Here is a 14372-nt window from a genome sequence, read left to right on the forward strand (position 1 = left end):
GGTGGAGTTGGAGTTAGCATGCACGGTTATTTACAGTCGCATCTACTTTGCTAGCTCCATTATTAATGTGGCTTTGAAGGGCATTTAACAGAGTATTAACTATGACCTGAATGGCTGCTGGAGAAACGTCATCGCACTCTTGTCTTTATAGTGAGGGAGTCAAGATAGATGTTTGATTTGAGCTTTGTTGTGCTCAGTATTTACAAATGAGAGGACTTAGATTGAAGTACAGTATCTGCATGTTTCAGCATGGGATCTTGGCCCACCAACTTCTGTACAATGGCTCAAACCTCTAACATGATTCTTTCAAATCTAGAACTCATCTTGCTGCTCTGTCAATTTTTTTTTTTCTGTCGTGACTTGGGAAATTACAATTAATATTGTTGTTCATTTTATGAATGTGGAAAACTGACCTTCTCTGATATACACATACCAGGTTTTGATGTACAGTGATCATTCAAACCTTCAAATGATGGAGATGCCTCAGAGCCCACTTGTCAGGCAAAAGCTTTCGACCGTGCAGAGCACCAACTCAGCAACTGAGTGGGCCCAATGAATATATTCTGATTATTGGAGCTGTTTAATCTGGATTACCAACAGCAACTGCAAGCCTCCTCAATGGCACAAACTGAGCTGATGGTGGTGTTGTAGTCAAGATCGTATTAGAGCATGCAGATACCAAGTTTTGGGGCGAATTCCACTTCCCTCCTAAATCTCAACCTCAGTCCTGAACCTCAAAAATGCAAAGAGCAAGGACTGTCCCAATTCTCACAAAGTTAAGTTGAGGAGCAAAATAAATAATAAAGTATCTCAATTCTGAATGCTATGTGTATTTTCAGCCAATAAAAAATGGTGGCCATAGTGGTGAAAAAATCGAGCTACAAATGTAAAGATATTCTTTGTTAATGGAGATATAAATATTACAAAAACAATTGTCATATCTAATCCCATTTTATGAATTATTTACCTCATTGTTGCATGATATTTACTTTTATTCCATTAACTTTTGTCAACCATCTATTACTGAATTGACAGACTGAACGCTGCTTTTGTGTAATGCTGCCTTCATTTAGCCGGCGTCACATTTCTAAGTCACACTCAGCCCTTAACACTTGAGGGCTAAGGCTGAAGGTGAAGATTGAGGATTGAGCTTGAGGGTCAAGGGAAGAATTTGAATTCACCCATAGACTAAGCTAAATGAATCGAATTGTCACCGTTTAGAACGAAGATTGAAAAAAGTGAGCTTCAGCATCATGGGAATCTGGATGTAGACGACTGTTTCTCAGCACAAGTCTCAACCAACCAGAGATAAAATTGCAAGTAGAACCCAATAATCAAGCCTAGAACTCTTGAAATTGTACGATATGCTTATGTAACATAATATTTCAATCTAGCTTTTACGGCCCGTATGACAAACGCAGTGGGCTGCGTAAGACCCTGATGTTCATTTCACTCTCGCCACAAGTGCAGGTGTTCACACATACATGATGTTTGTACTCCTCTGTCACGCTAACACGCTGAATGTTTTGACTGAGCTCACAGCAACAGTAGGGGCTCCGGCCCACTAAAGCCCCTTCCCACAACAGAAGATTGATTGAGCAGCTTGTGACGGTGCGTGTGAACCTGAGGTCCATCGGGAATAGGCGTCTCACTCTCCAGTGTGCCGTGATTTGAAAAGGCCGTCCATCTTCCCTTTGTTGCTGCGCACAGCAGAGACAAACACGAGGGGAAATGGAGAATCCTCCGTGATGGGAACAAGATCAGGTCATGAGCAGGATGAAGGGCTTTTCTCAGGGGGAGCAGGTACATGCACAAGGCTCTGCATGGCCACCGCAGATCTGCCGCCCCCCCTGAGAGAAAGGTTTGGTTATCTGCAGAACATTTGTCCTTATCTCAGAGGTCAGGTTTCTGGGATCTACTTGGACCCCAGCTGTTGTTTTTCAAGTTGAAATAACGAAGATAGATGGTGAAATGACACGCTCTTCATAAAGACGAATCACCTCTCGGCGCTCATTTAGAAAGCTAGGCTGGAGACTTGTCCGCTTGTTTCATAGCAGAATGGACAGTCCAAAACATGGATGAATAGATTTTTTAAATCCCAAATTTCTGCGCACTGTATGATGTTGTGTTTACGTTGTTCCTCCAGGGAGAAGCAATTCCCACCACGTCAATCAGATGGTGTGTTTTGACTCAGTGACTTCAGTTTTGCTCTTGTTTGCAACAAATGTGAGAATTAGCAGATATTTTTGTCATGCTTTTGGGATTTGAATTCTTCTAAAAATGAACACCTGCCATGCTCTTTCCGGCTGCATCGATGACAGATTGCAGCCCCGATCGTTCTCCCTTACCTCATCGCTGTTACACATTTCCTCTTTTCAGATAACAATCTTGCGGGTTGCCTCCCCTGGGACTTCCAAAAGTACCTGCAAAGCCCTTCATTCAGGCCTTTGAGTGCACTGTAGAGGTGAAGGCGTCCAGACTTTTTGGCTGGGCCCATCTATCAACGCTGCATTATGAGATGGATTGCTCCTGCTCTGTTGTGAGTCTACGGAGGAAGTTAGATGCCTCAGCTTCACTGCTGTGTCAGTTCATTGCTGACTTTATGGTCTGGTTGCATGAAATATGGAGACTTTCAAAACTGATTTGTAGCATCAGCCACAGTCAGATATTTTCCCCTAATGTTTAAAATATTTCAAATTGCTTTTTTTTTTTTACAAAGAAATAGGTTTGAAAGACACTGTGAGTATGAATGCAAATAAATAAATTACATATGAATATATCGGTCTGTAAACGTATTTTACGTTCATGTCACAGACACACAGCATGAACGTAGTGTGACACATTTTGGCCGATGGGAATTCATGGGAAATTTAAACATTATCTCAATGCAATTCTGCATTTATTCATTTACATGACACCGATTGTTAGAATTTGACGGTTCTCTAATGTGAGCAGCTCAGACAAACAGCGCTCTCGTGTGGACTGATGATGTATTACGTGATGACGACCGACCTTGCGTCGATCATTTAACCTGTTGCTGCTGTTCGAATGTTGGCTTTCTCCCTTTTAGTCCTGAAAGGACCGAGAATGAAGGACTAAAGAAGAAATGAACCAGTTTTGTTATACATCAACGAAACTGCAATGGGAGTAAAAACATAAAAAACACCACATCTTTCGTTCCATTTTATTGATTTACTATGCATTGTATTCATTTTATTTGTATCCATTTATCTTTTTAATAGTTCTCTATCAACCGAACACAGTTTAATGTTAAAAAATATAGCACAGTATTATACGTCTTCATCTGGCGCAACCGTATTAAGATTTTACAAGAATACAAAGAATGTACGTGAGGTACCGTAGTACAAAGTATTACGGCTTTATAAAGGCCTCTCATCTCATATTTTCCCACAGATTATAGTTGAACCATAATGAGATGAGTGTCCTTTGTTAATGGCCTCCACATTGTCAATCCCACTATTGCAGTGTACATTTGTCTCTGCGTGGTTTTTACGCATGGTTGAAAGAAGTTCCATCCTCTTCTATGCTCATATTTTTAAAAGCAGAGCCCCTCAGAGCCACCTGTAAAAAAAATACCAAAAATACTTCGTTTGCATCTAAAATAAAATACAATAAAATTGGAGAGCAAAACGCCGCTCGCAGCTGTCAGGGCTCCGGTTTGTGTAAAGCGCAGTAACAAGTGAACTATCAGTTGACTCTCACTTGTTGACCACGTGGTTGCGCTCACACACCGCTCAGCCTGTGGCTACGCGCTTCCTCTTGCGCTTGCGCACTCCGCCGCGGGAGCAGGGACCATTTCCTCCAGCAGCAGGCCTCTCGGAGCTCCGCCACTCACGGCAATAATAAACACACATATGCCCACTGAGCGACGGCCGGTATTGTCGAGTGTGAACCTGAATGCACCCGAAAATCCGGACTCCTCCTAATGGACCAGCATCGCTAGTCGCTAGAGTGAGACCTTGTGGGTGAGTGTCTTCTGCGGACTCGCGTTGTCTCGCGGTGTGCTGCAGCATTTAGCTCAGGGAGACCCGTGATACAGCAGCGCCTGTGTTTTTGTTGCGCTTGGCTGTTTTTTGGACTTAAGACGTGACTGGAAAGTGTCCTGTTGCCTGGAATTGTGTGCGGTTAACGCGCCGCTACGCCGCGTTAGCTTCGGGTTCACTGTATGGATCCGTAGTCCGGAGACGTGATATGCTAAACTCAGGGCGCTCATTTGTTTTCAACCAGAACCACGGTCCAAATTCGGCTGTAGAGTCGAACCTATTGGGAGTGTTTATCGCTATATTGAGTAGCGGTCTCAGTGTTGTGATGATGGGCGAAAGCTCACGGTCGCCACCCTTTGCCTCGCCTGGTTCCATTTTCGGACAAGGTGGTCCCAGCTGCATATCTGACATTTTTGTCTTTGTTGGTGTTTGCTATGCTTGTGTCCGTGATGTTTCCATAAAAACTAACTAGTCACATACAAACGAATGCCCCTCCCTAGGTGTGTGCAACATGTATCCGCACAATAATCTGTAGCTTTAAAGGCGAGTATAAATCTGACCTGTATTATTCAAACTGCTCCTTTGTGATGTTGCGAAATCGTTTTCTTTTTAAATACTTCTGTGTTCATATTGGCATGTGCTTTGCTCCAATTGGAGCTATTGATTAAACAAACATGGTTTACCTGACCATCAGACTTCAGTTCAGTTACTCGCCATCGTTGCTACTACAATCTTTCCCTTCGTTTGTCTTTTTGCCTCAGAACTGTCTCCCTGAATGTACATACCTCTGCAAGCTGTAGCTTGACCCGCTAAGGTTCTGTGTCTACTCTGGATTTTGCCTTCATAGGGAGAACTTCACAGAGCCATTATGCAACCTGCATAACTTCTGTTTTGTTACCTGAGGCTCATAATTAATGGGTTTGATCTTTATTGCCACTGTTTTTTTGTCTTCCCTTTGTTAAGGCATGCAGATGGTCATGTAAAGTATGTGTGCGCGATATACAGTATCCTTTAGTAGTTTTGAAACTTTATATTTCAAATATTATTTTAATCATTTTAAAGGGGAAAGTCAGATAATGCAGTACAATTTGATATGTATGAAAGCAAGCTTATTGTTTTGATGTCAATTTAGTTTGACTTTCAGTTAAATTTTGTTTAACAGAGGAGTGAATCGCTCCCTTTATCAGCAAAATAACGCCAGTGTGCATAAAGAAAACATTAGTATTGAACCCGTCTCAAATCCCACAGCACATCCAAGCATCTAAGTATTAACTATCGATATAGTTAACTTAAAACATCAAGACAATATCACACAGTCAAGTATTGCAATATTTCAGCAAAACTATCAATACAAGGACGCGGAGTCACGTATCGCAATATTCAAGTGTACCAATATTTTCTTACACCCTTAACATTAGAGGTGGACACTCAATTTTCCATTATCACTATTTTCAGTGGATACACAGTATTTATTTGTTCATAAACAAATTGAATGTTAAAATATTCATCAAGTAGTCACTCTACCCACCTGGTAGGAGGATTCGACCCCTGGCGTTTTAAAGCAGCGTTATCATGGTTGATAGCAGAAGACTTGTATAATCAATTACCTTTTTCTTTTTTCCCTTTTCCTGCTGCTCTCTCCCTCCCAGACTGGCTGAATGATGGTCGGGTTGAAGGGGCTCTATTGATGCACACTTTGACAAGGAGTAAAGGTGACAGAACAAGCCTATCTACCTGTCAGCCCGCTTCTCTTTGACCATGAGTAATGTGTAGGGAAGGAAATCTCTGTCTCGTCGATCCCCAAAGCTGCAAGGAGCTGAGCTGTGTTACAGTCTTTCGTTAAGCTCTGAGCCTGGCTTATGTACTCAGCAGGGAAGTAATGGCTTCTCTGTCTGTACACCGAACATCTCATTGCACATTTGAAGTCCGTCCAAAGCTCTGCTGACCACAACATAATGAAAGTGTTTCGTCTTTCTTTCCTCAACTTTCTGTTTTCTGTCCCTTGAATTGCTGTTTGATAACAGAAGATGGATTCGAGCTTAACCGTGTAATATTGCTCTTCGTGCCTTTTGGCACCGACTGCTGTATAGTTGCAACTGTCCTCGGAAAAATGTTTCTTAAGTCTCACGATGTTATTCAAGTTATAGAAAAAGAAAATTTTGGGTTTCCTGTTTTTCTGTATCGCTAAGCTCCTCCCTGACTTGACCACGTTCTCCCCAAAATGGGTCACACCACACCAGAACAACTGCATGTTGATGTTATTGAAACTATTAATTCATCTTCAGCAGTTCTTTCGTTAGACGGCACAAAGCCACAAACGTCTGGGACCACTCAGTTGTGCTCTCATTTGCCCTTTAAAATCAGAGAGAATAAACATCTACTTTTATCAACAATTTATTTGCATCAAAATGATCAAATTTCAATCTTAAAAATTGTGTCATAGTAACATGTGACTCATCATTGCCCGGCAACATTTTGCAAAACCTCCTTAGGAAGGCTGATCAATTCGATATCGACAGAGATTGTCAACCTCTTGTGAAATACTACTTCTGTTAAAGAAAGTCTTTTTTTGTGAGGCCGAGTGGTTTTTGTTGTCATAAGAGGGAGCAAGTGTTTGAATTGTTGCTCAGTGCCTTAAGATGCTGGAGGACTGCTGAACTTTATGTTTGACTGATATATGATCGGATGCATCTTAGATCTTGTCAAACCACTAAAACAAGTCCAAGTATGTTGTTGGATTTCACCCCATTAAGCATGAGCGTGTGCTGGTAGGAATAGTTTGAGGTTGCGCTACATTTTCACTCCACAGTTTGGTTAGTTTGCCTAAATTTGAATCTTCCATCCAGGAGGAACGTGTCATTTGTTATACAGTCCCTTAGGCTAAACACTGTAGAGTTGTTCTGCTGATTCAAATCATGGATGTCAAGGTTGTTTCCTTAGTTGATATGTCCCAGGTTCTTAGTGATAGGAGGAGACCTTAATATTCCGGAGCAGCATTGGGTCAGATATGACCGCTTCTGTTTGGAGAGAGATTTACTTCTTATGAGTTCTTGATTGCCTCCATTCCGGTTCTTGATTAATTTTTTTTTTTTCCCCCTGGATAAAAATACAAAATTGAGTTTGTAGTATATTTGAGAGTCTGGTGCTGTTTCTCTCTGATAGCACCATTGATTTCCGTCTTCCACCATCTCACCAGTGCAGATCGCAGATGTCAGATTTGCCTTGGAATTTGTATTTATGCACTGAGTGACTCCCAACTGAGCTGTGTGTGTGTCACTCCTCTTTTCCCTGTGTACCCACCACACTCTGCCATCCCTGCAAGTGGTCACGAGGCTCTATAGAATAGTGTCATTGTAGCTGCCATCTTGCACGCAGAGTCAGTCGAGCCTGTCCATCTGGGCAGCGTCTGGCTGGTCGGGGAGCTTGTTGAGAAAAGCAAGGCTTCACCTGCCAGGCCTGCTGGAAAGATGCACAGCATGGGCAGGTCTTACGCACGACTGGTCGTTCCCTACTGCGAACCATTTCTCACACCCACGGTGGTGTTTATCTTGTGCTTGTGTTTGTTGCGTTGTCAGCCTTACTGCACCTCACTTGGCCCAGTATTTGATTTATACAGGATCATCCATATTTTCGCAGTTCTCTACAGCGTATTGGCAAGATGAAGCGGCACCTTAGCATGTACTGGAACCTGGAAGAGCAATGCTCTACCCATGGATCAAAGTGTTGTTCTACAATGTAGGTGTGGTGGATGTTATTGGCACAAGGGTTGCGTCACGTCATCGCTTACTTTTTTACTACATTTTTAGGGGGTTTTCACGCTGCTGATTTCGTCTCGGGTTGCTGACCCCTGCTCTGAAGCCTCGCACCTTTTTTTTTTCTTTTCAGCTGGTGGCGCTATGTGCAATACAATAAGATGAAGCACGCCTCAAGGAAGTCATCATCAGCCAGGCAGTACGAGTGTTGCTAGCCCATATCCATTTAGGAACATCAGCTTGACCACCTTATTTTTCTGTCACTTTCAAGTCATCGCCAACTCGGATATTAACTGCCGTGGCATTTCACAGCCAAAAGTAAACATGAAAGCGTGTTATCATGTTTATTTTATGAGAAAATAGTGGAAACAAGCAATGTAATGCACACATTCTTGATTTATCCACGTAACAATACAGGAAGTTGAACAAAGTGACAGAGATTACTGAAAAACTGTCTGTGAAGTCCAGACATCAAAAATGATCAATGAATAGTCCAGTAATCTTCAGTAACTTCAGACAAATCAGTGTCTTTCCTCCTTGCTGTTCCTCCGTACAGACAGCTGCACAGCTGCAGGATCACTGCAGTGAAAATAGTTGGAGCCCAACATTATTCATTTAACTAAATCAGTCAGTCAATAAAATCAGATGTTTATCAGCCTAATAAACACCTGAGCTATCATACACCTGCACACATGAATTTCCTTTTGAACAAATGTGTCTGGAGATCAGACCCTTTACTGCTCCGCATTTATCATATTTGTATGAAGTTGCGCTGTACATGTAGTGTCCAGCATCTAGAACAGAGTTGCCTGAGGCTAGAAGCTCACCCCCTGCTGAGAGCTTCCTGGGACAAGGTTCAGCTCTCTTGGCGGGATCAAGTCTATGGCCTAAACCCGGTTCACTTGTGTTGTCTCCAGACGGAGTCCCCAGTGTGAAAAGCCCCTCAGTTAGAATGGATGGTGTGAACATGCTGTCAGAGCATTAATAGCATTAATCTGTTTGCCTCTGATACTAAACTTTTGTTTTTGATTCGCTGCTCTTTTGAGCGTGTTTCTGAACTCATTTGTGATATCTTCAGGAGACACGCATGAGCTTGACTCACTACCTGTTTCCCCCGAAAAGGATATGACATGCACATATGAGTCCACTCATTTTAATATTGTCATGCATGCATGCCCTGTTTTATTGCCACAAAGTCATGAATCATTGCACTAAGTAGTTAATGTTAATTTGGTTTGTGGTCGTGGTGATGTATGTGCAGGTTCTGTCTCTTTCCTGATCATGAACTTGGTGTAGTTTTTATTCTGCTTTCAAATGAAACAGAGAGTCTCAGAAGAACCAAACATGAGGAACGAAAGAAGCACAAGTCACACTACAAACAAACAAAGTCACCTGATGAGATATTTTAAGTCCTCCTGCTTGAGAGGGGATTTTTTCCATTTTATCTTTTGATGCAACTCAGGTTGTAAAGTCTCCAGCTTCAAAAATGTCTATATATTCCCCCTCTGACACACGACAAAGGCGACTCCCCGGTGTGGCCCAGCGGGATTCAGTGAGTTGTTACTGAAATGAGGATTTGAATCATGCCATCATTTTGGCTTCCTGAGTTTTGTTGTGTCTAGTTTGGCTGAATTGAATTGATGAACAGAAGGGAAGTTTTCAGTTGGAGGAAACAGGCGCTCACTTCCTTGTTTGTGCAGCTCCATGCTGTGGATTCAAGACCAGAAGCATCTGCCACGCTGCTGGGTGAAATGATTTTCAATTCAGAAACAGTTCTCCCGTGTTTGATTCATATATTATCATTCATTAGGACTTGGTGTTTGTAAAGTCAATGGCTATGTCAGTTTTATTTTGGAGGGTATATTGTAACTGTGTGAGAAGATGAGTGTGAATGAAAGAGTGAGCCTTATTGAAGTGCCGGTTTGTTTTCAGAGAACTCAAGACATGCTCATTCTCTCACGCATACTTAAAATTCAACCCAAAAATAAAACTGACACGACACCGTCTGGGTCGTTACAAACAGCAGTCATTCTTCTTCAGTGTTTGTGGGAGCATTACAGCACCACTTACAGGCCTGGAATGTGTGCAACATCTCTTTAAACTTATCTGCATGGCACATCAGGTGTTCTTGCACATTATCTTCTCTTGCTCTTTCCTATTGCACTTCTACTGCATTGTGTGTTTATAAGGGCGGTCTCCACCAACAGAGTTTCAAGTGAAGTAGTGAGAGTCAAAGGGTTTTTTGGATGCCAAGCAGGTTCTGTGACCCGATGGTTCTTGTCGCAGTGGGGCCAGACGGACTGAACATGTTCATGAAAAGAGATCTAGTTTAGGATGCACGAAGGCTTTAAATAATTGAGCTTTCACTTCAGTTCTTCAAGAGTCAGCATTCCAGCTGGGATGTTTTGGATTTCCAGGATGATGAGGGCAGTTGTAGAAGGTGGAACCGCAGTGAAGAGGTCTTCGTATCTCTTTCATGTTATAATGCAGTTTTAAGGATATATTCTTATGAAGATTGAAGGGAGGTTGCCTGGCAAACCATCAGTCAAAAGCGATGCCACCCCTCTCGTATTTCTGCCATCCTTTTCTCTGGTCTGCTGGGAATGCAGGAATGTGCCCACCGCTCCGGCCGCACCCTACATGTTCCTTGGCTTGTTTCAGTCTCAACCTCTTTGTGTCAATTATAGGACGTTGGCTGTAAGTTATTTTTCATCTTGCTGAGATTGCCAACTGCTCACGTCTGGAGCCACTGCTTTCATTCTGGAAGGAATACAGTAGACGTGAACTTTCTAGGCAGTATTATGGCCACATCTACCAGCAGTACAATTAAAATGGGCAGTAATTGACCCTTACGTGTGTCATGTTTTTGAAAACATGCCTTTTATCAATATGTTTTTGTAGGAAAAGCAATTGTAAATTTAACATCTTGTTAAATGTCATTTTAATAAATTTGCAATGTTCTAATAACGATATATGTGCCCTCATGTCGACATTTTAAAGATATCTTTTAGTTTTTTAAATTCATGTGGTTGTATTTAAAATGTTAAGATGTACATTATTACTAGGGTGAACCCATTTTTTTGGCCAATACCATTTTTTTTTGCCCCACAACTAAATAACCAAACTGGTATTTAAAATAGATTACTCAAGCCTATTACATAACAATAATAGTGAACACTGAATAAAAATATTGCAACTTATAAGCAAAATAAATAACAATACGAAGCATAAAAAGTGTTTAATAGAAAATAAATTATTTCCTTTTCAAGGAACAGTGAACAGATTAAAGGCACTATTTAATCTTCACTTGCAAAATACCGGAATGTTGCCTTATGACCTGACAAACCCTTTTTATCGACTTACATGTCCAGGGAATGAGTATCTGGGGTCCAGGTGCGCTATTAGCTGCTGAAAACTCTGGTCTTCGACAACAGAACACGGATGTTCGTCCAAAACAATTAACTCCATAGCTTCTGTTTTGCCTGAGGTTCACTTGCGTTAGCTTTTGCTCTGTTTTGCAGTTCAGTTGTCATTTTCCTTGACGGACAGTTATTGCCAAATGACAGCCATCTGGCTGCTGCTGCTGCAGCAGGCAGGCGGCTCTACAGCATCACAACAAGTAGTGTTATTTTGCAAGGAAATGGCCGTAACTGTTGTGTTACTTTGCACTTTACAAGTCATAGGAGTAATAAAATTATTTATCATCTTTTGGCTTTGGCGAAGATAACTTTGCCGGCCGATCCACCAGTGTGGTCCTTAGTTTAACCGATATTATTAAGACATACTACTTGCTGCAACAAAAAAAAGAACTGTAGCTACTGCTTTCCATGAGCTCAGCCATCAACCATGTTCATGGTCAGATAAACCTCATTGTGTTTTTTTCTGTATGTGGCCACCACCAAACTAGTGTTTGTTTTATATGCCTGTATGTGCAAGCCTTTTGTGAATCGCTCGTGTATTCCCAGCATCCCACACTGGAGGCATGATTTGCAATTTCTGCGCTTGCAAACATTTTAGTTGCATTTGCAGTCTCTTTTCTTGATTCCTCTCGTGCACTTGACTGTCTTCTGGGGCTTTTCTCACCCACACCATTACAGTCACCTTACCACCTAATGTTCTGTTCCTGTACGTGCAAATAAGCTGTAGACTTGGCTGCCCAAATACGTATTTTTAGCTTGCATAACACTCCCTGGAGAGCACACATTCAACTGTTTAATGCAACTGCGTGATGCTCTGGGGTAGATAGGTTTTATGTTCACATTGTGCAGCATGTGTTTCACTGCCTTTGTAGACATGAGTTAACATGCGCTGTAATGCGTCCTTTTTGTTAGACGGGTGTAGCAGATGTGTTCTGTGTGTCCTAATATTTGTACTTTCTTTCCATTTCTTCAAGCATATAAGCAAATATTGGCGGAAGAGGAGCGTTTACCCGTCTGAGGTAGCCGGAACTTCCTGTCGCTGGTCAGGTGCTTTCTAATGCTTTACACGACATGATTCTTGTAATGCTCTCGCAAACAACTTGTGTTCTATGTGAGCACTGTTGTGTTTAAAATGTCAAAGAGCATGGTCTGTCTGTTTTATTCTTGCCAGTATGTACACAGTTTATACTGTACATACAACGCACCCCGATTGTGATGCGGATACTCTTGAAATGTTTGCCATTGTGCTGCTAGAGAGTAAACGTATCTATGGATTGTCTTAACAACTAGTTGTCTAGCAAGTTGATAAAGGGAGTGTAATAGGGCTGGGTGTTTTGTATGGTTTAAAGGTATAAATTTGGCCCACAGTGGAAACTAGGACTCTAACACTGATAGATGGCTTGATATGCACAAACTGTTACTGATGTGTGAATAAATGTCTTAAGTTTCATTGTGTTGTGATTCAGTTAGAACCAAAAACGCCCCAAACAAAGTTTGCTGCCATCACATGCCTCTTCTGCTAGTCTGCAGGCCAGACAGAAGTCTCAACAGACCTTCTTAAACACAAACACTATCTCTGTTTATTAGCATTTATATATAAATATTTCATTTCTTCAGCATATGTGTACTGTGTGATTGTCAATCGACTTTTAAGGCTCCAGCATTGCAGAAGTACTTCCCTGAAAAATAACCATGCTGCTGACATTTTTCACTACCTACTAGTTATCAATCACTTGTGTAAGTTGAAGATTCGTTCACATTCATTTGAGTCCAAAAAAACGATGATGAAGGCATCACTGACTAGTTGAGTGAATTCGCTGGCCATTCATTTTTCTAGTCGTAGCACCCTAAATTTGCATGCCAGATGCTGCTTTTGTGTTCAGTGCAACTAAATGCTTTCATGCTGAGTGGCTGTATATTGTGAAATGGATTTCCTGAACGGAGGCGTGACTTATTCCTCTGCATCTTGGTAAAGCACATCAACCTTCAGGAAATCCATTACGCATTTTGCTGTCAGCTGACAGAGCAACCGACAAGGAAGACATTTCACCAAGTATTGAATGTGTTGGTGACAATAAAAGCGCTAGTTTAATCAGATTTGAATTCTCTCTCCAATCCATAGCCACCCCCCGGCCAATCTCTTCATATGCCCACCGGTATCCGGCTTAAGTTCATTATTAGTGCCATTACATTACGTACATTAGCGGCAGCAGTGGGATTTGTTAGTCCAGAGTCTACAACTTCTGAAGTGCTGATATTGAACATCTTCAGTATCAGCTCCGTCATAATTCGAAGGAAGTGCTTTCTGTATGATGACCTATTTAAAATGTTAAGATGTACATTATTACTGGCCAATACCAATTTTTTTTTTGCCCCACAACTAAATAACAAAACTGGTATTTAAAATAAATTACTCAAGCCTATTACAAGGAAATATGTCATGTCCAAGTGGTCAAAGCAGCCAGAAACAGCTGAGTGGACCCCACACATCAGCCCCAGTGCAGTGGACAGTCTATTAGTGATGGGTGCTACAGATGCCAGCCACAAAAACTGCGTTCACATGACTGTGCTGGCTGAGCAGTCGTGATTGTACATGTGGTAGAGAGCGCTAAAGTAGGCCATATTGTGAAAGGGCAAAAGTGACAATACGCGCTTCTGTGTCTCAGTCTCACACATTCAGACACGCACAGCCTCCAGACTTGCACATCCTCTAGGAGCACAAATAGAGGTTGTATCGACTGCACTGAGTTACATCTGTCAGCCAGTTCTCTGTTCAGCTAATTAGGCTACATTTCTTAACTTAGCCTGTGAGAAGAAAGTGGCCTAGTTAGCGCTGTCCCGCGGGTTTATGCTTTTGTAGTTGAAAGGCAACCATTACCAACATTATTCATCAAATATTGTACTTGTAGCTTATTTTGACATTTTTGGCACAGTTGATGTTCCCACTGATCCAGAGGCATCTGTCTAAACATGTAGCTGTGAAGAAATGACTCAACGCAAAGAGGTTCTCCAAGGAGAAACCTGCTGGGTGCTTCCAGCCAGCGTTGTTGATGAATATGGATGCCAGGGCTTGCATGGATACAATCCGAGCAGATTCATGTGACTCAGCCTAAGCGGGCATCTGGATCCTGCTGTGAGTAGCGCCGCACACTGTGTGCTAATGCAAGACTGTGGTTGTGCATTAATAATTCAGAAGG

The 14372-nt window shown here is 41.9% G+C and overlaps 1 protein-coding gene across 2 annotated transcripts in view; it reads left to right on the forward strand.

Moving 5' to 3' along the window:
• Window positions 1-3798: 3798 nt before the first annotated feature.
• The window catches only part of LOC128759006 (tyrosine-protein kinase CSK), a 31244-nt gene continuing 20670 nt past the window's right edge, over window positions 3799-14372 (forward strand). The window contains exons 1-2 of one of the 2 annotated variants that reach the window (XM_053865576.1): window positions 3799-3986; window positions 12150-12217. The gene's annotated coding sequence lies outside the window, so the exon portion shown is untranslated. The remainder of the gene's footprint in view (window positions 3987-12149; window positions 12218-14372) is intronic. The other variant, XM_053865575.1, reaches the window with a different exon arrangement.

Source organism: Synchiropus splendidus, chromosome 5, assembly GCF_027744825.2.
Source record: "Synchiropus splendidus isolate RoL2022-P1 chromosome 5, RoL_Sspl_1.0, whole genome shotgun sequence".
NCBI lineage: Eukaryota > Metazoa > Chordata > Actinopteri > Syngnathiformes > Callionymidae > Synchiropus > Synchiropus splendidus.